Source organism: Pinus tabuliformis, chromosome J (assembly GCF_031772625.1).
Source record: "Pinus tabuliformis cultivar Carrire ecotype Pingquan chromosome J, CPIR1, whole genome shotgun sequence".
NCBI classification, from domain to species: Eukaryota; Viridiplantae; Streptophyta; class Pinopsida; order Pinales; family Pinaceae; genus Pinus; species Pinus tabuliformis.
In genome coordinates this window covers 1624691465-1624717104 of record NC_142295.1, presented here as the reverse complement: position 1 = coordinate 1624717104, position 25640 = coordinate 1624691465, and the positions used below count along the sequence as shown (strand labels likewise).

The 25640-nt window shown below is 39.1% G+C and overlaps 1 long non-coding RNA gene across 3 annotated transcripts; it reads left to right on the top strand.

The window, feature by feature from the left end:
* The first annotated feature begins 23920 nt into the window (after positions 1-23920).
* On the top strand, positions 23921-24947 carry LOC149233703 (uncharacterized). Of its 3 annotated transcripts, XR_016248246.1 has the most exons (4): positions 23921-24117; positions 24351-24402; positions 24479-24542; positions 24628-24947. It is a non-coding gene; the product is annotated as an uncharacterized LOC149233703 (long non-coding RNA). The 3 variants fall into 3 exon arrangements; XR_016248244.1 differs by having other exon boundaries at positions 23922-24402; XR_016248245.1 differs by having other exon boundaries at positions 23929-24117; positions 24351-24542.
* The last annotated feature ends 693 nt before the right edge of the window (positions 24948-25640 follow it).

Here is a 25640-nt window from a genome sequence, read left to right as displayed (position 1 = left end):
AGGCACACAGGTCATACCCCCGATGCGATCCGATATCGCTATCGGCGATCGGCGATACACTTTATGTGCACTTTATAATCTTCATTCCCCCGACGCGATGCGATAAAGCGCAGTTTTCAATAAAAAGCCGTTAAGTGATGGGATATCGCAATTCATTCATATTTAAAGCTTGATCGGTTAAGCAGTCATTTACCTGCACTCAACCGCCAAAACGCCCACTGCACGCTTAAGTGAATCATTCAGCCGAATAACGATATAATGGGCATTTAAGGGATGACAGGTTTTAAACGGCCAATCAATGAGATCATAATTCTTAAAATCTTTCCATGGATTGTGTCCGCGCCTATTTTTAAAGACTAATCCCTTATTACTCACCTATGCATATGTTCTCATTACTTGCAAGTTTTCATTGCTGTCTCTGTATTACGCACATTTGTCTCTCTGTGCAGAATCCATCCGAAAGAGAAAACTCAAACAAGATGGGGAAGAAATCAAAGAAGACCGCAGGCGCCTCCACTACATCAGCAACAGGTCAAGCTCTTGTGGACAAGAAGAAGGGCTTAATTTCTGATACTACATGCACGGGCCTCACCAGAGTCACTTGGCAAGGCACTTACAATTTGATTGAAGCCAAACAACCAAAAAAGACAGTAATAGAAGCTACTGCGGATCCTACTCGCAAGTCTGATTGTACTCTCAAAGATTTAGCCGACTCTTTCCTTAACAGAATAGCGGCTAGGGAGAAAATTCTACCATACACAGATGTAGTGCGGTGGGCGATTCAAGAAATCCCAATTTTGGACAGAACTTTCAATACTAGAGATGGGAGAATCTTCGGATCGTTCAGGCCGGATGATCTAAGACAAATGTATCATTTGCCCGAGCCGGAGAAGATATATAATAAAGAATTCCTGGAGAAGTTTGCAAATGAAAATGAAGTTGAATTCAAACCCATCCGGGATTGGAGACAAAATCTAGCCAAACACAAGCACGAATCTTCGGGTAAGTACTCAGTCGACTCTCTGGCTTCTCCTTATTGCTATGCGGGGATAATGATGTGTAGATTATGGGGATTGCATGACTCTGCTAATTTTACCATAGAGATGGTTCCTCTAATGGAGGCAGCTGTAAATGGTAAAATTATGGATTGGGCCACCATCTTTTCTGACAAATTAGCACAGGTTGTGCGTGACTTTAGACATCAGACTATCGTCACAGAAAGGAAAATTCCCCCATTTTATTACAGTGCATATATCTTAGATACACTATGTTTCAATTCTGAATTCCCCATGCTCGACTGGAGGTGGACGCCACAAGATCCCACGGCCATCCACATATACCATCAGAAACTATGGAAGACCTCTTACAAGCACCATCTGTACCAAGTCTGCAATGGCTTTATGGTGCCTATTCACTATTCTATTTTTGACAAACCCATTCCCAAGATTTCATATCAAGCTTCGTTTGATATAACAGCGGTAGAAAGTTGGTTTGGAGAGGAGAGATTTACCTACATAAGAGTTTTCGGCAGCCAAGCCAACCCACATGTTCTCCCTCTGTATATACCAGATAAGTTGCTAGCAAGAGAAATCGCCTATCAGATTACGGCTGAGAGCGTTACATAAACTCTCAAGAAAGAAAAGAAGAGGGGTTGGCCCTCTTTTCCCTTCAGGTGTGGTGTCTATACTCTGCATGATCTCAAACATGCAGAAAAGGAAGCCACAAAGCTTCAATCTTTAACTCTGGCGACTATCCCAAACAGGCCATATGATCCAAGCAAAGTTGCCTACAATGCGCTAGAACAGGCCAAATTAACAAAATTCGAGCACAAAGAAGATTGGTTTGACGACCTATTCGTTGCAGCCGAAACAATAGGTCAAGCTAAAGAACTTGCTCGATTGAAATATAATGATGAAGGGCTGACTGAGTTCAATAAGCTTAGAGAACAGAGGTTGCAAACTCTGCCTCTAGATTTACTAGCAACAACCCCGGCGACATCATCAAGCAGGCCTGTTCGGAAACAATCAAAAGAACCTCTGGTAGTAACAAAGGATCATAAAAAGGAACAGGAGGAAAGGCAGAGAAAAGAAAAAGAGGAACAACAGCGGAAAGAGCAAGAGGAAAGGCAAAAGAAAGAACAAGAGGAACAGCTGAAGAAAGAGCAAGAAAAAGAACGGGAAGAGTCCCAAACCGAAAAGGAGAAACAGACCACCACCGATGTCAATGTGGACACTACCATAGACCCCAAACTATTCCAGGAATGGCAGCAGTTTCATTCCATCATCAGTGGATTGGAATGTTCAAAAGATGGGGACACTTCCAAGACAAATGATACGCAGGACATCACTTCACCTCCGGTTCTAAGTGGAACCAGCGGCCCACCCATTTCTAAGGATGTTGAAGTAATACCAAAGGACCCCTCCGACCAAATCATTCTTCAGGTAGAAGATATTCCTCCCCTGGATGTTTTCTACAGCCCAAGGCATAGAGCAGTTGTAAAGCGATCAAGGAAAAGACGAAGGACTGATCAACCTTCTATCTTTCCAGAGCAAACAGTCACGGGTAATGTAGTATGGAAGGAGGAATTGGACCCCTCCGATGACCTAACAAAGCTGTCACAGTATGCAGGAGCCTATTCCGCAGCAACAATCGACAAGGCATCGGAGGTAAGTCTTCTACTGAAGACTAAGGACCAAGAAATTTTTGCACTACAGGCAGAATTGACCGAGACAAAGCAGAAGGCAGCGCAAGCAGAGGAGCAGTTGCTGGCACAACAGCAAATGAATGATCAATTAACCCAGCAATTGCAGGAAGAAAGGCAAAGGATTGACCAAAATGCAATCCAGAAACAAAAGGAATTGTCGGAGGCATTGGCACAATTGAGAGCAGCAAATGAGCAAATGATGAAAACGAAAGATGAGAAAATTGCTCAATTGTCATCGCAGCTTGAAATAATCAAAGGCGCTCCACAGGTGGATGAGTTCAGAAAGGAAGCATCACTAATAAACAATGCATTGATATCACAAATTAGGCTCCTTTGTCAACAACTCACTGAGGCAGAGCCATTGTGTGAGTTAACTACATTCATTAATCAGCAGGTAGAGAAGGCCAGGAATGAGTTAGACCAGGCCGAAGAGATCATAAGTGGATATCTTGACTGGCAAGATTCTGATCAAGGGAGAGAAGCAAATTTGCCCAAGATTTCAGAAACATACAAAGACATACTTTTACAGAATGGCACACTCAGGTGATGAAAGCAGAGAGGGCAGCTTCAAGGTGTAAATCAACCTCCAGCAACCTAGTTGATCTGGTTAACAACACTCTCTACTTAGCGAATATGATCTCCCAATGTACGCCTGGAAAGATAACAACAACAAACATGTTGGAGCAAACGTGTTATCCTGACTTGGAGGAAAAGGGGAGATTAATCGCTGGGGTTAACAGTTTGACCTTCGATGCATATTGGCTTTTCCTGATTAAGCCGCACACACAGAGAGCCGCCCTTAAGTGTTTAACAGATGCAATCGGGTGTATAATTCCCGACATTCAGGATGCCACCTATGCTGCCCAGCTCAGTTCGCTTCTCAACAAACCACCTGAAGTAGAGCCAATGCTTGCGACAAGTCAGCTCAGGTTTAAAGGCAAGCAGCCTACCTGATGAATCATGTCGCCGATTGCCAGATCGCTCCAGGAAATAGGATCAATATTTATTGATGCCAATTATGTAGGATTTCTGTTTATTAGATATTTAGATTAGTTTAGTATTTATAGACCCTTTCGTTGTTTTGGAAAGGGTCGTAAAGTTTTGTAACAGACTTAATAGACTGAAGTTTGCACTATTGTGCTTCAGTCAATATTCTTTTATGAAACTGGGCCAATTGTTCTTAATTTAACAAGGAAGCTTCTTTATGCAATTGTGCACTATTGTCGTTGTTGAGGATGTTTTTGCGTTGAAGGAAGAACTACAAATAGCGATTGATATTTGGGAGTGTCAAGCAGCTCATATGGTATTTCTATCTATGTCTGAATTCATTCCTTTTATATGAATTGTTATGTGATTATTCTTGCTATTGTTGATTATATGCATGCGCTGCAACAGCATATCTTTATTCATTCCACTATTGGATGTTTTACGATGTGCCTTTCCTTTCAATCATGCATGTGACGATGATATAAATGATAAAGTGTGGTAATTTTGTTTTAATCGCTTTGTTTAACTATTTAGGCACAGCAATCTTGAATGAATTAATATCTATGCCTTAAAGATGGAGTCATTTATATGCCTGTCTCTAGACACAGACCATCAAACGCTACACTTTAAAGGTCAATAAGTCCCCGGGATAGATCATAGTTATTATATTCTTGCTGATAGTTTTAGTTATTTGCTCGTCGCTAGCATAGTTTATAATCATCCATCCATCCCATTTATCTACTTCTGGGAAACTGGTCCCATTATCCCCAGTCGGAGCCACTATTCCAAACGGAAAAGGAGCTGTACTAAGGTCCGGACCGGGTGGTTATCCCCGATGTTGTTGCAGCGATTTTCGAGGCATCAACAGACCCTAACTACCATTCGTTAAGATTTCCCAAATGATTTCAAAGGCAACACATCACAAGCATACAATACACCTTTCTCCTTATCATTAAAAGGAAAGGATCATATTCATATAACCTTTGTTCTTTGTCAAACTTATGACTTCATAATAGAAGATCGATGTTATAATAATTAACTATTTAAGAGTGTACCTTGTTGAAGTTGTTAAGGGCACTTAATATTGCTCAGATATATCACCTTGCACTATTAGGTCACTTGAGTACTGCCTTAGGTATGCAATGTCACAATACAATTTTTTGAAGTGTTGTTGGTTTAGACTGCAAAAAAGTAAGCTTGCTTAGGTCATAATATAAATGTTTGTTGTGATGTCACCCATTAATGACAACCCAAGCCATAGTGGTGTCTACATACACTAGCGTATTCCAATCCAAGTCTTTATGTTTCATGTATTTCCAACCAGTTATATATATCAGCCTCGGAATTAATGTTCTAGAGATATAAAGAAGGAATACTTCTATGAGGTTACTCCTTCTAGGGTCGTCCTCAAATATGAAATGATCATTAATCAAACAAATGCAAAATGTAGGGTTGCAAAGAATAGATATTAGTGATAGGCCGAGAATATTCCATACACTATAATCATTTCTTCAAAGGAATATAAGTGTACTGGCTAAATGATGTAATGATCGTCAAAATGGATGCCACAGAGGTTTGATGTGTAGGCTTCCTTCATTGGTTTTAGGAATCCACATAGATACATTAACAAAACTCTTATGCTTAAATCTTGCTCAAAACATCTTCATTGGTTTTTATTTAAATTCTACCACATAAGAGTAATAGGGTCACAAAAAAAACCACTTCAGGAAACCATCTATGTAAATTAATTTCTTAACGCATCTAGACCTTGATGACTTCCTAGGTTGATGTAGCTAATTTGACTTTTTCCCTGGCCTTGGAGCCTTCTCAAACCACAGAGAGTAAGTCCTACACTCAAAATATAGGCCTGAAAGTGATTATAATGGTTATAGGCCTTAAACTATTGAGATATCACAAATCAAACTTTAGAACAAACAATATGTATGCCAGTAATGGTTTCAATGGAGTTTGATACTTCAGATAATGTTATTTGGCGTGCAACTAGAGTTGACATTGTTTAATAATTGAAGAGAAACCTCATTGATCTGATACAAAGATAAGATTTGTACTTAAGACTTTGATGCCCTAGAGAGGGTCGAGACCTGCAAAGTAAGATGCCCTAGAGAAACCAAACGAATCCCTTAGACAAAGAAAAAACAAAACCAAACCCAAGCCTCTCGTCTAATCTAACTTTTCTCCATAGGGATGAGTATGATTTCAAAGCTTGATCACAAAAATGTTCGTTCAAAATGTTTGCTTGAGGAGGGTTAATTGAGGCCTTTAAATAGTTTTACCTTTTGGATTTGAGAGGGGCCTTTAATGGGTGAGTCATTGGAGGATTTTAGCATTTTCACCATAAATAAATTCAATTCAAATTTGGCTTGGAGCCAAAATTTGGAACCCAAAATCACTTTTGAAAATTTTATTTTTAAAATAAATTTGAAAACCTTCCAAAAATAAGCCTTTACCATGAATAGGATTATTGTAATATTTGGTGAGGAACCTTATAGCTTGAACATATGTCCTGGCAAAAGAGATGTTTTTAGAAGAGGGGGAATGACCTGTTAATGAGTTTTGTGAACCCAACGTTTCGGACTACCATGTGAATCCATCATCAGGGGATGCGACAACAGATCTTCTCAGATGTTAATGATATATTCATGATCTCTAATTTGGAGAATCCATCATCTGCGACAACAGATTCTGATGTTAATGATATATTCATGAGCTCACACACACACATATATATATGTGTGTGTGTGTGTATATAACCAAATTAGAGATCATGAATATATCATTAACATCTGAGAAGATCTGTTGTCGCATCCCCTGATGATGGATTCACATGGTAGTCTGAAACGTTGGGTTCACAAAACTCATTAACAGGTCATTCCTCCTCTTCTAAAAACTATCATCACCTGTATGGATTTATTATTTAACAAAAGAGATGTTGCCACATTATCACCTTTTTGGTTTTATGCCCACAACTTGGGTGCTTCATCTTCAAGCAATCATTACTCCCAAACCGTGAAGGCTCTCGTGGCATGCCATATACAATCGGAATCGAAGGAGCATACGATAAAGATGATCTAGACTCGAAAAACAATGAATTTACATGTCATACTTATAAATAAAGAAAGGGAATCTTGCTTGGGTTGACATCAATGATAACCACATATCAACAATCTCCCCCTTTTTCATAAATGGAAACACACGTACTTCCATTGCAGTCACTAATCCCCCTAACTTCATGCCTTTAATATTCTTATCCTCTCTTCTCTACCCCTTTGAAATCGATGGCAAAGGGTGACTCCCCCTGAAATATACTTGTTGTTGCGTACCTATAACCTGCCTCTACTCCCCCCTTCTACTTGGATGGATAAAAAACATTTCAATGTGAACTTGGTAGAATCCCAAGTTTTTGTTGAAGATACTCAAACGTATAACGCAGTAAAGGTTTGGAGAATATGTCATCTATTTGCTCCTTTGTCCCAATATATTCCACTTATATGTTCCTCTCTGCAACCTACTCAAGAACAAATTGATGTTTGATAGGAATGTGTTTTTTTAATACATGACAGGATTCATTGAGATGTTTATGGCAATGGTGTTGTCACAAAACATCAGAATGGGGTCATCAAAATTCACTTGAAGATCCAACAATATTTGTTTCATCTAGAGGACCTGAGTACAACAAGTTTCCATTGCTATGTATTCTTCTTCTGTTGTGGATAATGAAACTGAAGATTTTTTTTGACTCAACCATGATACAAGACAACCACCTAGGTAGAAAGTTGCTTCACTAGTGATTTTATGATCATCAATTTTGCCTACCCAATCTGTATCTATATAAGATATGATAGTAAAACCATTCCATTTTGAATACCATGGGCAAAATTATGTTGTTCCCTTGAGATATTAACAGATTCTCTTTACTAGAACAACATGGGACTCTTTTGGTGTTGCTTGGAAACATGTTACATGTCCAATTACCTGCATCACAGCTGGCCTGGAATTTTTCAGATATAGGATACTATCAATCATTGATTTATACATCCTTTGGTATGCATCCTGGATATGTCATCCATTATCAACTTGCAACCAGTCATCATTGGGGTGCACACCAGTTTGCAATCTTCCATCTGAAAGTTTTTCAACATTTCTTTAATATACTTAGTTTAGCATGTGAATATGCCCTTTTCTTCCTGATATATCTAAAGTCCTAAGAAGAAATTCAACTCACCAAGTAATGACATCTCAAACTAACTCTGCATATCTGATAACTTCTTTCTTAACTTGTCATCATCATTGATCTAGGTGGCTCCAAAAAGGCTAAAAAATGGAAGATTTGGATTTCATCGAAACCAGAAAAAAGAACATATAGCTCATTGTCTTAAGTCCAAAGGCATAGAAGACACTCAAATCCGAGTTCATATCCTCAAGATATTCGTGGTCAAATTTTTGTTCAACTTGGCCCCACTGGTTAAATTTAGCAGGTCACTAACTAAATTTGGAGGGTCGCTAAATCTGGATGTCTGACTAAATTTGGCAGAAGCTGCTAAATTTTATAGCCACTAACAGAGCTACAATTTTTCACTTTGTGATGGATAGAACTGGTGAAATTGTCACCTACTTAATTTTGTCGGTGACCCTAAAAATCTGGTTGGCGGTTTTTTAATCGATTTATATAAAATCAATATATTTATATTCTTAAAAAGGTGGTGGGCCACCAACCCCTCCATCCGGTCAATGTATATAAAATATATATGTTAAAGTGGGGGTGGGTCACCATTGGCATACCTATCACCCAAGTGACCTACAAAATATTAAATAAGGGGCCAGCAGGGATCAAACATGCCCAGTCAAGCCGGGTGGCCCCATATTCACACAACGGCCAACACCAAACAAACAAAAATGCACCAAATGTAATGTTATATGGGGGAGACCCACATGCTTTCCGTGGGACCTCCACCCTCCAAGTTTAGGTGCCCAACCAATGGCCCATGGGCCTTCTCATTGTTTAGTCCACCCAACCATTAATATAAAAACCAATATCATGTGTGTGTCAGCAGCAGAGGGGCGTGGAACTCAGCACGGAGAGGACACGGAATGGGTGGTGTGGAACCCTAACGCCCATGACCATAGAATAATTTTGATGGCATGAATTTTGAGATAGAGGAATATTCTGCAAGAACATTCACAAGGAATATTCTTTGATGATGTGAGGAATATTTAGATACCCTTGGGGCCATATTTTTCCAGTGGCTGAATTATGACAAGTTTATACTCAGATTAACCAAAATTTTTCCAAGAGTCTGATGGCATGATCAGTTTTCTAATCTGAGCAGCGGATTTCCCCAAAACAGAATGTTCAGGGTGGAATCATGAACGTGAAACCTTGATGCAGGAATCTACATGTGTTCGCAATATTGGCATTGATGCCATTAACCTCATTGGTGATAATTTATGTTGAATGTTATTATTGTAAAAGGTTGAAAGTGATGTAAGTGGAAAGTCCTTAATCAATGTGAAGGCTAAACATTGTTAAATGGAACATAAAATATTGAGACACAAGTTGAAAAATAGATGTTTTCATTAAACATAAAATGTATGATAAAATATAATCATTACTGGTTGAGTTTTTTTTATTTCAACTCTAGTTTATGTCACAAATTGTTTTCAAAACTGAAAATGAAGAGACAAGATTGTGAATAGTTTTTAGAAGACCAAGAGAGAATGCCTCATTCATATTCATGTGAATAATACAAACATCCAATAAGGCGTGCTTATAAAATATACAATCTTGAATGGAAAAAGGACTTTTTGGAAGTGAAGGAGTCTACATAAGAAAGTTGGTGAGCAACAACAAAAGTGGCACAAAGTGGAAAAGGTGATGCAATACAACAATAGTCTTGACAACATAATTATATATGAGGTAACCAGCATTTTGTGACTTGATATTGTTGTTGAGATATTTTTGTCCCCTTCTATATTGTAGCATGATAAAAAACTAGGTTGTTGCATGTTAAGGTAGGAGCCTCTTGTGGATTGTAGCCTACAAAAAATTTGTGGGAGTTGGAGCTTCCTTTGACGTAGGAGCCTCTTGTAGGCTGAAGCCTACAAAAATCTGATGTAAGAAGGAGTAGTAGCTTGCCTTCACATCACTTTCATCCTAAAGTTCATGGTTTTCTCCCTTCTGGATTTCCACTTATATGTGGTGTCTTCATGTGTTGGTTGTTGAATGGTGTGTGAATGTTGTTGAATTCTTGATAAATATATCTGCAAATTTATCTCCTTGACACCTGCAAAAGAAATTCAATAATAATCGAGCTCATACATAAAACATCATTTTCATAAGAATTAAATTAAGTTGAGCAAAAATTAAATAGTTTTAAATTACTTATTCACCCCCCTCGCAATAATTTCCAAACATCAATATCATTTGGTATCAAATTCGAGTTCCTTCAGTAGCAATCTAACAATTGGAAGGAAGTCCTAAGTTAGTAAAATGGCTAGTCAAGAAGGATTCTCAACAAATAAAGCCCCTATATTCACTGGTACAAACTATGCCTTCTGGAAAGTGGGAATGAAGACATATTTAATGTCTCTAGAAATAGAAGTCTGGGTTGTTGTGATGGTAGGGTATGAAGAACCAAAGGAAACAACTAGTGACAACTATGCCAAATTGAATTTTATAGCTAATGCAAAAAAATTGAATGCTCTTATGAGTGGTCTATGTGAGTCTGAATTTATCAAAGTAATGCATTGTGAGACAGCCAAAGATATCTAGGTTAAATTAGAAAATATTCATGAAGGAGATAAAAAGTTAAAGATGGCCAAATTACAAGTGTATAGAACACAGGTTGAGACCTGAAAAATGAGTGAAGATGAAGATATAGCTAAATTATTTTTAAGAGTTGATGAAGTCATAAATATCATGATGGATCTAGGGGAAATAATTAAAGAAAGTGTAATAGTTCAGAAAATATTGAGGTCATTGCCTTAAAAATTCAATCTTAAGGTTTCAGCTATAGAAGAGAAGGCAAACTTTGAGACTTTGAACATGGATCAACTGCTTGGTTCTTTGATAGAATATGAGATGATAATTCCAAAAGGGAAGGAAATAACTAGAGAGGAATCTTTCAAGACAAACAAGTCCATAGAAGAAAAGGAGTGCTCATGCTCAAGTTTTGATGAATAAGAAGCAAAATTTGTCATAAAGTTGAAGAAAGGAACAATTAAATACAAAGGAAAACTTCCATTTAAGTGTTTTAATTATGGAAGAGTGGCGAATTATGCTTCAAAACGTCCTTATAAGAAAGAATACAATTATCCTAAAGGGAAAGAAAAGAACAAGTCTAATAAAATGCAGAAAGAGAGAAAATTTAAAAGAAAAAAATTTATATGCTCAAGAAGATAGCAGTGCATCTGAAAGTTCCAATGAATCCTCTAGTGAAGATGGAACCAATAAATTCATGTTGATGGCCTTGGAAGGACTTGAAAAATATTGTCAGGAATATGAAGAAGAAGAGGAAGGTGATGTAGACCTTGAGGGGGAATTTATCAGTGCTCTAAAGGAAACAGAAAGGCTTAAACTAAAGAATAGAAAGAAGAAAGAGATCCTATTCAAATATGTAAAAGAATAATCAAATTCAGAAGACATTATCAAGTTGAAAATTTAACTTGAAGAAGAAAAGAAGGTGTAAGACATTTTGATGTAGCAAATAAAAGAGAAAATACAAGAGTGTAAAAAGTTGGAAGAAGACGTGGTAAGTTTGAAGGAGAAGCTAGAAAAGGCTCAAACTAAACTAAACATGAATATTCAGTATTAAAAGGGTCTAAAAAAATGGATGTGATATTAAATTCTCAAAGGACTCAACTAATAAAGACTGGGCTATGCTATGAAGGAGAATCCAGTAAATCCAAGGCAGAGGATAAAAGGACAATCACTTTTGTAAAATATGATAGGAGAGAGAATGGTAGCTCACATCAATCTGAGAACAAAAATTTAAGAAACACTTCAACATCAAATGAACAACTGCAAAGAAACATTGCTGAAAAAGTATAGAAGGAAAAAGGAATGGATAGTCAAAAAAAATCTATCAAAAACCATACTTCTTCCGGAGACGGGATTATCAAATGTCAAGATGGTTATATTCTCAAACAACATCCACTACCAGGTACATATTTTTTTTTATGGATATTGTTATTGTTGTACAAATTTTGGACATAAAGTCATAAATTGTAGAGCGTATGTCAGAAGAATTGATTTGGGAAATTCTAAGAGAAGAAAGAATGGATTCACAAACATTAAAATAAACTTGAATCTAGATCAAAATGTTTTTGCTTCTCTCCTTGATTACACTTAATGTTTCTATTGTCATAACTTTGGGTACAAGTCATATGAATGTCAACTTAAAAACAATATATCAACATCTCCAAATAATTATAGAACAAATGGATGCATGAAATGGAGAAAGAAGGAAGAAGAAAAGAAACTTGATAAGTGTGACCTAGTTTTGTATGCTCAAGATCAAAATAATAAATGGTATGTCGACAGTGGTTTCTTTAGACATATGACAGCAGATAAAATCAAGTTTGTCTCCATGGATGAAAATAAAACAGGAAATGCCACATTCGACAATGATGAAGCAGGAAGAATTAGAGGAAATGGCACAGTCAGTCTGAATAATGGAAGAGGAAAGGCTCAGCATGTATGGTTTGTAGATGGTCTAAAACATAATTTGTTGAGTGTAAGTCAGATGTCTGACAAAGATTGTGATGTTCTCTTTAGAGCTCGAGATTTTGAAATCAGATCAACATCTACAAGGAAGACCTGGCTAAAGGGGTTCAAACATAAAATAATGTATATATCTTGAAGGAAGAGAGTGAAGAATGCTACATCAATAAATAAGATGACTCCTTTCTATGGCATAGGATATTGGGGCATCTCAATTTTGATCACATCATCAGAATCAGTAAGAAGAGAGCAGTTAGATATCTACCAACAATAAAGAAGCGTCAAATCACTATCTGCAAGTCATGTCCAATGGGTAAACAAACACAAACATCATTCAAAGTCAAGGATAAACTATCAAGTAGTAAGCCTTTGCAACTAATTCACATGGATTTTTGTTGGCCTTCCAGAATAGAAGCACCAGGACAAGAAAAGTATTTCATGTTGATAATTGACGACCATTCGAGATTTACATGGGTGGCGTTCCTCATAAATAAGTTAGAAGCATTTGATAAGTTAAAAATATTCAAGGCACTAGCAGAAAACCAACCAGGGTGTAAGATAAACTACATAAGATCAAACATAGGAGGTGAATTTACATCAGATGAGTTTGCATACCTATGCAACGAATTTGGCATAAAACGAAAGTATACTATTGCAGACACACCTCAACAGAATGGAGTTGTAGAGAGACAAAACATATATGGCTAGAGACATCATTCAAGAAAGAAACACTCCTCAAACCTATTGGGAAGAAGCAGTGCATATAGAAATATATATTTTCAATAAGGCATATCTCATACCGAACTATGATAAGAGACCTTATGAGTTGTGGCACAAGAAAACAACATCAATCAATCATTTGGAAGTATTTGGAAGTAAATGCTATATTAAAAATAATGATGAAAAGCTAGGAAAGTTTGATGCTCGATTAGATGAAGGAATATTTTTGGGATATTCATCAAAAAGTAAGGGATATAGGTGTTATAAAAAGAGGTTACCTAATATTATGGAATACATAGATGTAAAGTTTGACGAAGAGCTATCTGATAAGAACAAAATCACGAGTTTTATTAATCCTCCAGATCATCATCATCATGAAAGTAAAGAAAATAAAGTAATATATTAAGAATTACAATATACAGATACTCATTCAAAAGGACCCTCAATGATCTAGGTCCTGGTGTGACAAAGGACCCTTCCAAGACCTTTTACTTTCATGATGTGTTAAAATTCATTTTTAAAAGAACATAAATGAATACATCTACATGTTGTAAAGAACAGGAACATGACAATCATCAACACATGAAAACATAAGTCGTTGATAATGGAGTTCGTCCAGGAGGGACTACATCTTCAGGCCCCGATGTCAAGATGGTGTAGGCCGCTGCATTAATTGGTGTCAATAATGATGATGTACATAAGAGGTGACATCGCTATCATACAAGGAAAATGCCCTCACACAGTATTGGTGCCAAGAGATGTTCCACTACAGGAACCCTCAGTCAAAAAGGACTCCTATCATTATGACACAAAGTCATGCATGATGATAATGAACATCCTGCCAACATGGCATAAAGGGGATCTCAATGCAAACATGCATGGCGAAACATGAGTATCCCATCAACATAACGACAAAGGGATCTCAGACAAAACATGACGAATCATGACAACAAGTACATCACATAGATGATTCCGCGTCACATCAAGCAGGAACCATGAAGCAAGTATGAAAACAAGATCCCACATCAAACATCAAACAGGGATCTGTGGAACACAATGCATAGCAAAAAGAAGTACATGAACATACTGCATATACCTCACACACAGGGGTCATCTGAAGAAAAGGATTTCAAACTGCTGAAGCTGGTCGTACCATCAATCTCACGGCGTCGAATCTCATGGAATGACTGCTCGCACATGAATGCTGACACCTGCTCTCCACCTAGAAAAGTGGCTGAAAAATGAAATGATCAAATGGGAAATCTGAATGTACCATTAGATTTGTGACATCAAATAGTGCAAAATCGACTGTCAAATTTCTGAATTCTGAGAAAGTGGAAATCTGGGGCTTAAGGAATCTTTTAGATTCCCCCTAGATTCCTTAAAGATTCCCTCCTCCAGGTCCTTTGAAAATCTGTTTCTCAGATCAGGAAACTGATTGCACCATTAGGTTTGTGTCACTGAGAGGTGTAAGATTGACATAAAATTTGTCCAATTTGGACACTACAAAATTTTCACCCTCCTGGAAATTTCGCTCTATCATGGTTCCACCTACATTAAAAATTAATTAAAAAATATCTCCTTGAATTCTGTGCCCACTCCTGGTTCCTCCATGCTGCCTGGGTGCACTAAGAAATGAGTCTTATATAAACTCTCATGGGTAGACTTATCAAAATAAGTCATTTGGCAGGTTAGTAAATAAGGAAATTTGTTGCGGAGGGGTCGGGTGGTGAATCCCCACCCCTCTCATTTTAACACATCACTGTTTTTTTTTAAACGACCGCATCTGTTGGGGGTCGGGTTTGCATTGGGCGCCCCTCTGTAACACCTATTAAAAGGGCGCATTAATTTTTGGTGTATTAAATATATATGAGGGTGTATGCGTTAAATGGAGGGTACGTATTAATGGGTTGTTTGTTGTACATGGGGCCGCCACACGGTGGCAGGCCAGCCCACGTGGCTGGTGCCGGATTGATACCTGCTAGCCTCCTCACGTTAAATTGATTATTGTGTTATTATATAGAGGCGTGGGGTGGTGGGGGTGGTGGCCCACCACCTCCTTTATATATATCTTTTTAATTTTTAATAGCAATAAGGTCATTTTGAAAATTCCAAAATTTCACTGATGGAGTCAAATTAAACAGGCCACAAATTCACCCAAAATCTAGCCAGAGTTGGCTGGATTCTGCCTGCCGGAAAACTTCCAAATTGTGTCTCCATTAAGCCTGCCTAGTTAGCAAAAGTCAACCAAAACTTTGACTGGCTCGTTCTCCCTCATACGAGCTCGGATTGACGAACCATTCACACGGCCGCGATTAGGACGATGATATATACGCTCTAGTCCTTGTTCAAAATCATTCAGATCACTTTAATTTTTGAGCTTCCATAATTCCTCTTTGACCTGTGTGTGTTCCTGGAGCCACCTGGATCAATCCTCCCCACTAAGGAGATTTTGGTCCTCCAAAAGCATGAAAAATAATATGAAACTTCTCTATACCTTGTTTGCATCACAAGCGTCCTGAAAGGTCTCGCTTCCATCTCCTTCACCTTTGTTCATCGGAGCCTTAAGCGATGCGCCGACACATGCATGGGTCACGTTGCAGCTTTTCCAAGGCCTTGTCCTTAGCTTGCAGCTGTTGTAGAAAAATATGTTTCCCCTGTTTCTCTTCATGTAGACGCATCTTCAATTCAACGTTCTCTGTTTGAAGATTTTGGTTGTTGTGCTTCAGTTTTCCAGGGTCTCTTCCGTGGCTCGCAACTGAAGCTACAATCGCTCCTTTTCCTTTGTCTCTCTCTGTAGAGTTTCATACATTATTTCCACTCTTTTGGAAATTTTGAGCATGGTCTCGTACATCACTTTTTCATCCTATGTCGTTGCATGTTCCATTGTTCATGCTTACAATTCACATCCACGCAAATACCGCTCTAATACCACTTGATCTAGGTTCGGGTGTGACAAAGGACCCTTCCAAGACCCTTTACTTTCGTGATGTGTTAAATTTCATTTTTAAAAGAACATAAATGCATACATCTACATGTTGTAAAGAAGAGGAACATGACAATCATCAACACATGAAAACATAGCTATTGATAACGGAGTTCATCCAGGAGGGACTACGTCTTCGGGCCCCAATGTCAAGATGGTGTAGGCCACTGCATTAAGTGTTGTCAATAGTGATGATGTACATAAGAGGTGACATCGCTATCATACAAGGAAAATTCCCTCACACAGGAGTGGCGCCAAGAGATGTTCCACTACAAGAACTCTCAGTCAAAAAGGACTCCTATCAGTATGACACAAACTCATGCATGATGATAATGAACATCCCGCCAACATGGCATAAAGGGGATCTCAATGCAAACATGCATGGTGACACATGAGTATCCCATCAACATAACAACAAAGGGATCTTAGACAAAACGTGACGAATCATGGCAACAAGTACATCACACAGATGATTCTGTGTCACATCAAGCAGGAATCATGAAGCAAGTATGAAAACAAGATCCCACATCAAACATCAAACAAGCATCTGTGCAGCACAATGCATAGCAAAAAGAAGTACATTAACATACTGCATATACCTCACATCCAGTGGCCATCTGAAGAAAAGGATGTCAAACTACTGAAGCTGGCCGTACCATCAATCTCGCGGCGTCGAATCTCATGGAATGAATGCTGACACCTACACTCCACTTAGAAAAATGGCCTAAAATGAAATGATCAAATGGGAAATCTGAATGCACCATCAGATTTGTGACGTCGAATAGTGCAAAATCGAATGTCAAATTTCTAAATTCTGAGAAAGTGGAAATCTGGGGCTTAAGGAATCTTTTAGATCCCCCTAGATTCCTTAAAGATTCCCTTCTCCGGGTCTTGTACAAATCTGTTGCTCAGATCAAGAAACTGACTACACCATCGAGATCATGTCGCTGAGAGGCAGAAGATCGACATAAAATTTGTCCAATTTGGACACTGTAAAATTTTCACCCTCTTGGAAATTTCGCTCAGTCATGGTTCCACCTGCATTAAAAATTAATTAAAAAATATCACCTCGAATTTCGTACCCGCTCCTAGTTCCTCCATAATTCCTGGATGCATTAAAAAATGAGTCCTATATAAACTCTCATGGGTGGACTTATCAAAATAAGTCGTTTGGCAGGTTGGTAAATAAGGAAATTTGTTGAGGAGGGGTGATGGGTCCAGCGCACGTACCTTCACTGGACACGAGATTTTATTTATTTGCAATAACTAATTGTACGATATTTGGTAGGACTTCATAGTACTGGGATATTTTGTTGTGCTTTATGTGATTGCTGAGAGGTCTGCGCTCTAGTTTTGTCTTCCTGAGGGTTTCGTTCTCGTTACTCTGGCACTCCGCTTGGCTTCTCGACCACGGCTCATCTAGGGATAAGCTCTATGGTGCTTTACCTGTTTTAATGGAGGCCTCTATTTACTTGCCGGTCCGCCTGAGGGCCCTAGACTGCCTTTCAGCGTTCTGTGACTGTGTCTGATGGTTCTCTGTGACACAAATGTTAGCTTGTTTCTTTTGAATGCTCTTGGAATTATTGTATTTGCGTTTTGTCGATTACAGTTTGATGGCTCTGCTCTTTATTTTTCTTCTGGTTACTTGTATGCGCAGGTGGCGGCCACGAGGTGACCCTATTCTCGTCCTCGGCTCACAAACTCCTCAGGTAAGCTTTCTTTCCTTGTTTTAGTATAACTTTGCTTCTCCTTCCAGTTCTAACAATAATGGCCCCTTGTGAGCAGGGTCCCTTGCCGGTTCGCTACCTGTTGTGGTTTCTATTCTTGCAATTAGTTGGCCCCCTCTCTGGTAAGTGAAACCCTTACTTTGACTTCATGCTCTCCCTAAGTTTGTTTGTATTCTGTTACTGACACTCTGTACATGGTGGTTGCAGGTGGAGGGCGAGCGGTTAACTAAGGTCTCGGCTCTTCTTACGCTCTACTAGACTGGGTAGGGTCTCTCCATGATTTTCCTGTTTGTCAACTGTTGTTGTTAGTGTGTCACTATCTCAGGCTTCAGTGTCATTACAATTTATCTCATCCTTATTGCGGAATTTAGATAGGTTGTTGCCCTGCTTGAAATTTGGGGTTCCACAGTATGAGTATGTTTTCTAGGGTTTCGAACCCAGGTACTCGGACTTATTGTAACACGGACTGGCTAATTTATATGCTTATAAATTTAGGGTCTCAAACCCAGTTCTTTGTTCTACTTGAAATACGAATTGTTTTGATTCAATCTTTAAATTAGTTTACAGTGACTCCTGTAGCTTAACATTAAATTCGTATTTGCAATTGAAAGGTTATTGTGACGAGTTTTTGATACCTGGTCTTGATGCTATCTTCGTGCCATTAACTCTGTGGATGTTAGACGTAAAACACTCTGTTGGTTTGCTTGTACGCTTGTTCTATTTGTGAAGACTGTAAATCTTTCGATGGTTACTTCTCCATATGTTTGCAATAGCGTTCCCATGCTCTCGGCCTCACGGTCTTTGCTTTTCGTAATGTCTGCTAAAATATTTCAGTCTACCAATGCCTGCTTCTGTTTTTGAAATGTGCTCAATATATTTATTTAAGAACAGGAAAGAAACTAATTGCATATGAGATTCAGATGACTGCGAATTATCAATTGTAAAATTCTTTATTCCTATTCTTCTATGATGGGATCCAAAAATCAACCCCCATCATTCTGTTCTTTTTTCTTTTACATGAGTCATTAAACAGTTCTAGAAACTGTTAGCAGTTACATACAATAATCATATAAAACTGTCAATTTCCTATTAATCCAAATTCTAGAGTTAATTTAAAAGAAGAGAGTTTTTTGTAAGTAAATAAAAACAAACATCCTAACAGAAAAAGAAAAATGAAACCGAAATTGATGCCATGTCTTAACTGCTGAAAACTAAGGAAATAAACAAATTAAAAAAAAAAAAAACTCAGGTACAATGACCTGTGAACCAGTTTAGCTTGCAAGAAAAACACCTCCACTTGTCTAACCCTGGTTGCATGCTCCTACATCAGGCTCCCGGGGTAACAAAAAGTCATGGCTCCGGTCCATGAGTTCCTCAACAGAATACCCTGCTCGTTGTATCTGCCCTGCGTCAAGCCACGAACTGTCTCTATAGGGCGATTCTTCCACTTGACAAGGTACTGTAGGTACTCCTTCTTTCGTGTCTACCTAGCCACTTGTGTGTCGAGGATCCCCTCGATTTCGAGCGGCTGAGCTGAAGGCATTTGTCTCATCCACGAACTACTTTCCTCCTGGGTGTCCAGTTTTGGCTGTGTCGAACTATCCTCTTCCAAATTGTCTATGTATGGGAATAAATTTTCCACATTAAAAATGGGCGATATTCCTATGCTTGGAGGCAGCTGCAGTTCATAAGCATTTGCAGAAAACTTGCACAGAATCTTACAAGGTCCATTTTTTTTTAATTCAGTTTGTTTTATCTGCCCCTAGGAAATCATTCTTTACGCAGATGCGCCAAGACCTGATCCCCCACATTAAATTGTACCTCACGATGTTTCAAATCAGCTTTCTGTTGTACTTCTGACTGTTGTCCTGTAATTTCATCTTTACCTGCTCATGTAGGTCGTTAATCGCTCTTGCAAAGTCTTCCCCATCAGCACTTCTTTTCTCTAGCTGTTCCAAATCCCGCAATTAATGCACTCCTCGGGGATGCATTCCGTACAAAATTTGAAAAGGACTGCTTCCTGTGCTTCGGTTTGGTGAATCATTGTAAGAAAATTCTGCTTGAGCAAGCACACGATCCCACATACATGAATTTTCTCCCACTAGACTCCTTAGCAGGTTTCCTATTCTTCTATTCACCACCTCCGTTTTCCCATCTATCTGTGGGTGATAAGCGGAGCTAAAGTTCAGTTGTGTGTCTAGCTTCTTCCACAGAGTGCGCCAAAAATGTCCTGTAAATTTCACATCTCCGTCAGAGACAATGGACTTAGGCAAGCCGTGTAACCTGACAATCTCTGTGAAAAATAAGTGTGCTACGGGAGTAGCATCATTGGTTTTTCTACAAGGAATAAAATGTGCCATTTTTTAGAACCGGTCCACTACCACCATCACAGAATCATGACCACGCTGTGTTCGTGGCAAACCCAAGACAAAGTCCAAACTGACTGAGTCCCACGATCTACTTGGAATAGGCAGTGGTGTGTAGGTATTCTAACTGTGTCCTTTCGCCAATTGACACAATTTTCACCTGACTACAAATCACTGCACATCTCTTCGCATCCTCGGCCAATAATAAAAATGACTGAGCTAGTCTAAGGTCTTATCAATGTCGAAGTGTCCGGCAAGACCTCCACTGTGTTTCTCCCTAATGATGTTCTCCCTCATCGAAAAATTAGGAATACACAATTGTCCTCCCTTAAACATCAGCTTCTCCTGTAAGTTATAGTCCAGCCATGGATTATTATTCCTCATCAAAGGGTTTTGGCAGGCCTCATAAGCCTCCTTGAAATCCGCATCTATCTGATACAAGTCTTTCAGGTGTTCAAAACCCAACACTGGTATCGTGCTCTCCTGTAAGAGCAAAGCTCTTCTGCTCAATGCATTCACTACCTTGTTGGCTTGTCCACTAATATGTTTCAATACAAACGTATAACTTTGCAAGTACTCAACCCACTTTGCATGCTTATGGTTTAGTTTGTATTGCTGCATAACGTACTACAATGCAGAATTATCTGAAAACAAAACAAACTCGTTACCTAGCAAATAGTGTCTCCAATGTTTTAATGCTTGGATGACAACATAGAACTCCTTGTCATATGAGGAGTACTTCTGCCTGCTTTCATTCAACTTTTCACTGAAATAAGAAACATGTTTGTCTTCTTGGCTAAGTACAGCCCCAATGGTTGTACCACTGGCATCACAACAAACTTGAAAAAGTTTGTTGAAGTCAGGTAGCCTCAAAATTGGCCTCTTAGTGATCTTCTTTTTCAACATCTGGAAACTCCTTTCCGCCGCTTCAATCCACTGAAAAGGTTGACTTGCCTTCTTGATTGTATCCAACATAGGTCCACAGATTCCACTAAAGTCCCTTATAAACTTACAATAAAACTTGCTAACCAATGAAAACTTCATACTTCGAACAGACTCTTAGGGATGGCTAGCTAAGTATAGATGCAACTTTCTCTGGGTCCATTTTCAGCTCCTTCTCTACAATCACGAAACCCAAATAGATCAACTCCTTCTAAAATAAAGTGCATTTCTTCAGATTTATCAGCAACTTGTTTTGCTGCAATTTCTCCAAAACATGTCGTACATGTCGAAAATGCTCTTCCCTGGTTTCACTGAAAATCAGGATGTCGTCAAGATACACAATCACAAATTTCCCAATGAATTCCTTCAACATCTCATTCATTAGGCGCATAAAAGTATTGGGTGCATTACTTAACCCAAATGGCATCACCAACCATTCATACAGCCCTTCATTAGTCTTGAAAGTTGTTTTCCATTCATCCCCTTCCTAGATTCTAATCTGGTGGTATCCACTCTTCAAATCTATCTTCAAAAAATAGGCCGCCCCGCTCAAATAGTCCATCATATCGTCCATTTGTGGCAATGGAAACCTGTACCTGATCGTAATCTTGTTTATTGTTCGCGAATCTGTGCACATCCGCCATTCACCTCCTTTCTTGGGAGCAAGCACTGTCGGAACTGCACATGGGCTCAGGCTTTCTCGAATCAGTCCCTTATCCAGCAATTCCTGTACCTGTTTCCTGTTCTCCTCATTGTCTTTGGGGCTCATTCGGTAAGCATCTTTGTTCGGGAGACTACATCCAGGGATGAAATCAATGTGATGATTGATACTCCACTTAGGTGGCAATTTATCTAGTAAATCGTCCACTACAATGTCGTTGAATTCTTGCAACATTTTCTGAATTTTTGCAGGTAAATCAGAAATTTCTATGTGCAACAACACTGTTCTTGGTCTTATCACGACAGCATAGTTCACTTCGTCATCTTCAATCTGTTTTAAAAACTGTTTTCCACCCATTACTAGCACTTTTGTCCCGCTTGTTTCCGTTGTTTCCTCCTCCTTGATGGGCACTAACATATGTTTAATTCCATCCTTAACAAACTTGTAACAGTTTGTTTTCCCATCATGAACGACTTTCCGGTCATACTGCTACAGTCTTCCTAGCATTATATGACATACATCCATGGGCATGATGTCACAAATCTCTTTTTCCTTATATCTGCCGATATGGAATTCCACCTCACACTGCTCATCAACCAGCAGTTGGTGACCCTTCTGTAACCATGAAACCTTGTAGGGGTTTGGATGTTTCAATCGTTTCAGACCCAATTTTTCCACCATCTCTATGGCAACCAGATTATCGGTGCTTCCACTGTCGATAATTAACTTGTAGCATTTGCCATGTGACTTGCACACAGTCCAAAACAATGCCTTCCTTTGAGTTTGTTCAGCTATTTCCTTCATTGGTTTCAGCAATACCTTATTCAAAACTAAGGCATCTCCTATTTCTGGTGCATTTTCTACCTCCTGAGGCAGTGCCTCCACTTCTTCTATCTGAGCAACATATGCTCCTCTCTGACCAGCTTGTTCTCCTTCAGGACATTAAAAGGATTTGTGCCCCCACTTGTGGAACTTGTAACACTGGTAAGCAGCTCCTCTACCTCTGCCATTTCCCCTGCCTCTCTGGTATGGCCTTCCTCCTCTTGTGCTGCCACCCTTTTTTGTTGTCCTTGAAGTTTTGGAACTGTTGTCCTCTTCACTGTTATTGGTAGTTCTTCCTCTGCCAAAGGATTGTCCTTTTCCTCTGCCTGTTCCTCGTCCCCTCCTAGCATTCTGTTTCTTATGAGCTTCTCTTCTGCCTTTAAGGCACTCTGATATGCTTCGTCTATATTATTTGGAGAAATAATACTTATTTCATCCAATCTTTCTAGCCTTAGGCCATTCACAAACCTTGTTGTCTTCTCTGGGGTGTCCTCAGTATATCCAGATCTCAGGTTCACCCGATAGAATTCTTCAGTGTATTCTTTCACCGTCATCCCCCTCTACTTCAAATTTTGTACCTGTCGATGTAGATCAATCTGATAATCTTTGGGCAGAAACCTGCCCTTCATCTTGGCGACCATTCTGGTCCACTTCTTAATTGGCAACTTGTTCAGTCTTCTCCTCTCTACCTGGACACTGTCCCACCATAAGGCTGCGTGTCCCTTCAGCTTGGTAGCAGTGAATTTAACTCTCCTATCTTCGCTGACCTCTTCACATTCAAAATACTCAACTCACTAATCCAGTCCAATAGCACTTCTGTGGACAGACTCCCATCATAGTTCGGAATTTCAGGTCTTGGCTTACTGCTAGCCAACAAAACTGACCTTAATAATTTAATCTCAGGTCCTTCTTCATCTAATCCATCTGTTGCAACTACAGTATCTTCCTCACTATCATCTCTACCTTCTGGATCCCTTACCCTTCATGCTTCTACTGCCTCCAAATGAGCGTTCAGGATCCTAAGCTCTTCTCTCAACCCCTCATCGACGACTCGTCGAATAGCTCTGGCACGACCTCTTCTCCCAACTTCCATTTCAGTCCACTAACCTGCTCTAATACCAAAATTTGATGGGTCCATCCCACGTACCTTCACTGGACATGAGATATTTGATTTATTTGCAATAATTAATTATATGATATTTGGTAGGACTTTGTAGTAGTGGGATATTTTGTTGTGCTTTAAGTGATTGCTATGGTGTTCTTTAAGAGGGAGACAACTGTCTCATTTCTCGGGTGTCGTTCTCCCACTTGGTGTTGTAACCCTAACTCCTCACTTGGCCCGTCATTTCCGCCGGTAGTTGGTCTGCTCTAAGAGGTCTGCGCTCTGGTTTTATCTTCCTAAGGGTTTCGTTCTCATTACTCTGGCACTCCGCTTGGCTTCTCGGCCACGGCTCATCCGGGGGTAAGACCCTGTGGTGCTTTACCTGTTTTGATGGAGGCCTCTGTTTACTTGTCATTCTGCTTGAGGGCTCTGGACTGCCTTTCAACGTTCTACTACTGTGTCCGATGGTTCTTTGTGACACAAATGTCAACTCGTTTCTTTTGAATGCTCTTGGAATTATTGTATTTGTGTTTTGTCGGTTACAGTTCGATGGCTCTGCTATTTATTTTGCTTTTGTTTACTTGTATGCTTAGGTGGCGGCCACGAGGTGACCTCGTTCTCGTCCTTGGCTCACAGACTCCTCAGGTAAGCTTTCTTTCCTTGTTTTAGTATAACTTTGCTTCTCGTTCTAGTTCTAACAGTAATGGCCCCTTGTGAGCAGGGTCCCTTGTTGTTTCGCTACCTATTATGGTTTTTGTTCCTGCAATTAGTTGGCCCTCTCTCTGGTAAGTGAAACCCTTACTTTGTCTTCGTGCTCTCCCTAAGTTTGTTTGTATTCTGTTACTGACCCTCTGTACATGGTGGTTGCAGGTGGAGGGCGAGTGGTTAACTAAGGTCTCGGCTCTTCTTGCGCTCTACTAGATCGGGTAGGGTCTCTCTATGATTTTCCTATTTGTCAACTGTTGTTGTTAATGTGTCACGGTCTCAGGCTTTAGTGTCGTTACAGTTTATCTCGTCCTTCTGTGGATTTTAGATAGGTTGTTGTCCTGCTTGAAATTTGGGGTTCCGCATTATGAGCACATTTTCCAGGGTTTTGAACCCGGGTACTCGGCCTTATTGTAACACGGACTGGTTAATTTATATGCTTATAAATTTAGGGTCTTGAACCTAGTTCTCTATTCTACTTGAAATACGAATTGTTTTGATTCAATCTTTAAATTAGTTTACAGCGACTCCTGTAGCTTAACATTAAATTCGTATTTGCAATTGAAAGGTTATTGTGACGAGTTTTTTATACCTGGTCTTGATGCTATCTTCGTGCCGTTAACTTTGTGGATGTTAGAAATAAAACCCTCTGTTGGTTTGCTTGTACGCTTGTTCTGTTTGTGAAGACTGTAAATCTTTTGATGGTTCCTTCTCCGTATTTTTGCAATAGCGTTCCCATGCTCTCAGCCTCACGGTATTTGCTTGTCGTAATGTCTGTTAAAATGTTTCAGTCTACCAATGCCTACTTCTATTTTTAAAATGTGCTCAATATATTTATTTAAGAACAGGAAAGAAACTAATTGCATATGAGATTCAGATGATTGCGAATTATCAATTGTAAAATTCTTTATTCCTATTATTCTATGATGGGATCCAAAAATCAACCCCATCGTTATGTTCTTTTTGCTTTTACATGAGTCATTAAACAGTTCTGGAAATTGTTAGCAGTTACATACAGTTATCATATAAAACTGTCAATTTCCTATTCATCCAAATTCTAGAGTTAATTTAAAAGAACAGAGTTTTTTTGTAAGTAAATAAAAACAAACATCCTAATAGAAAAAGAAAAATGAAACCGAAACTGATGTTGTGTCTTAACTGCGGACAACTAAGGAAAT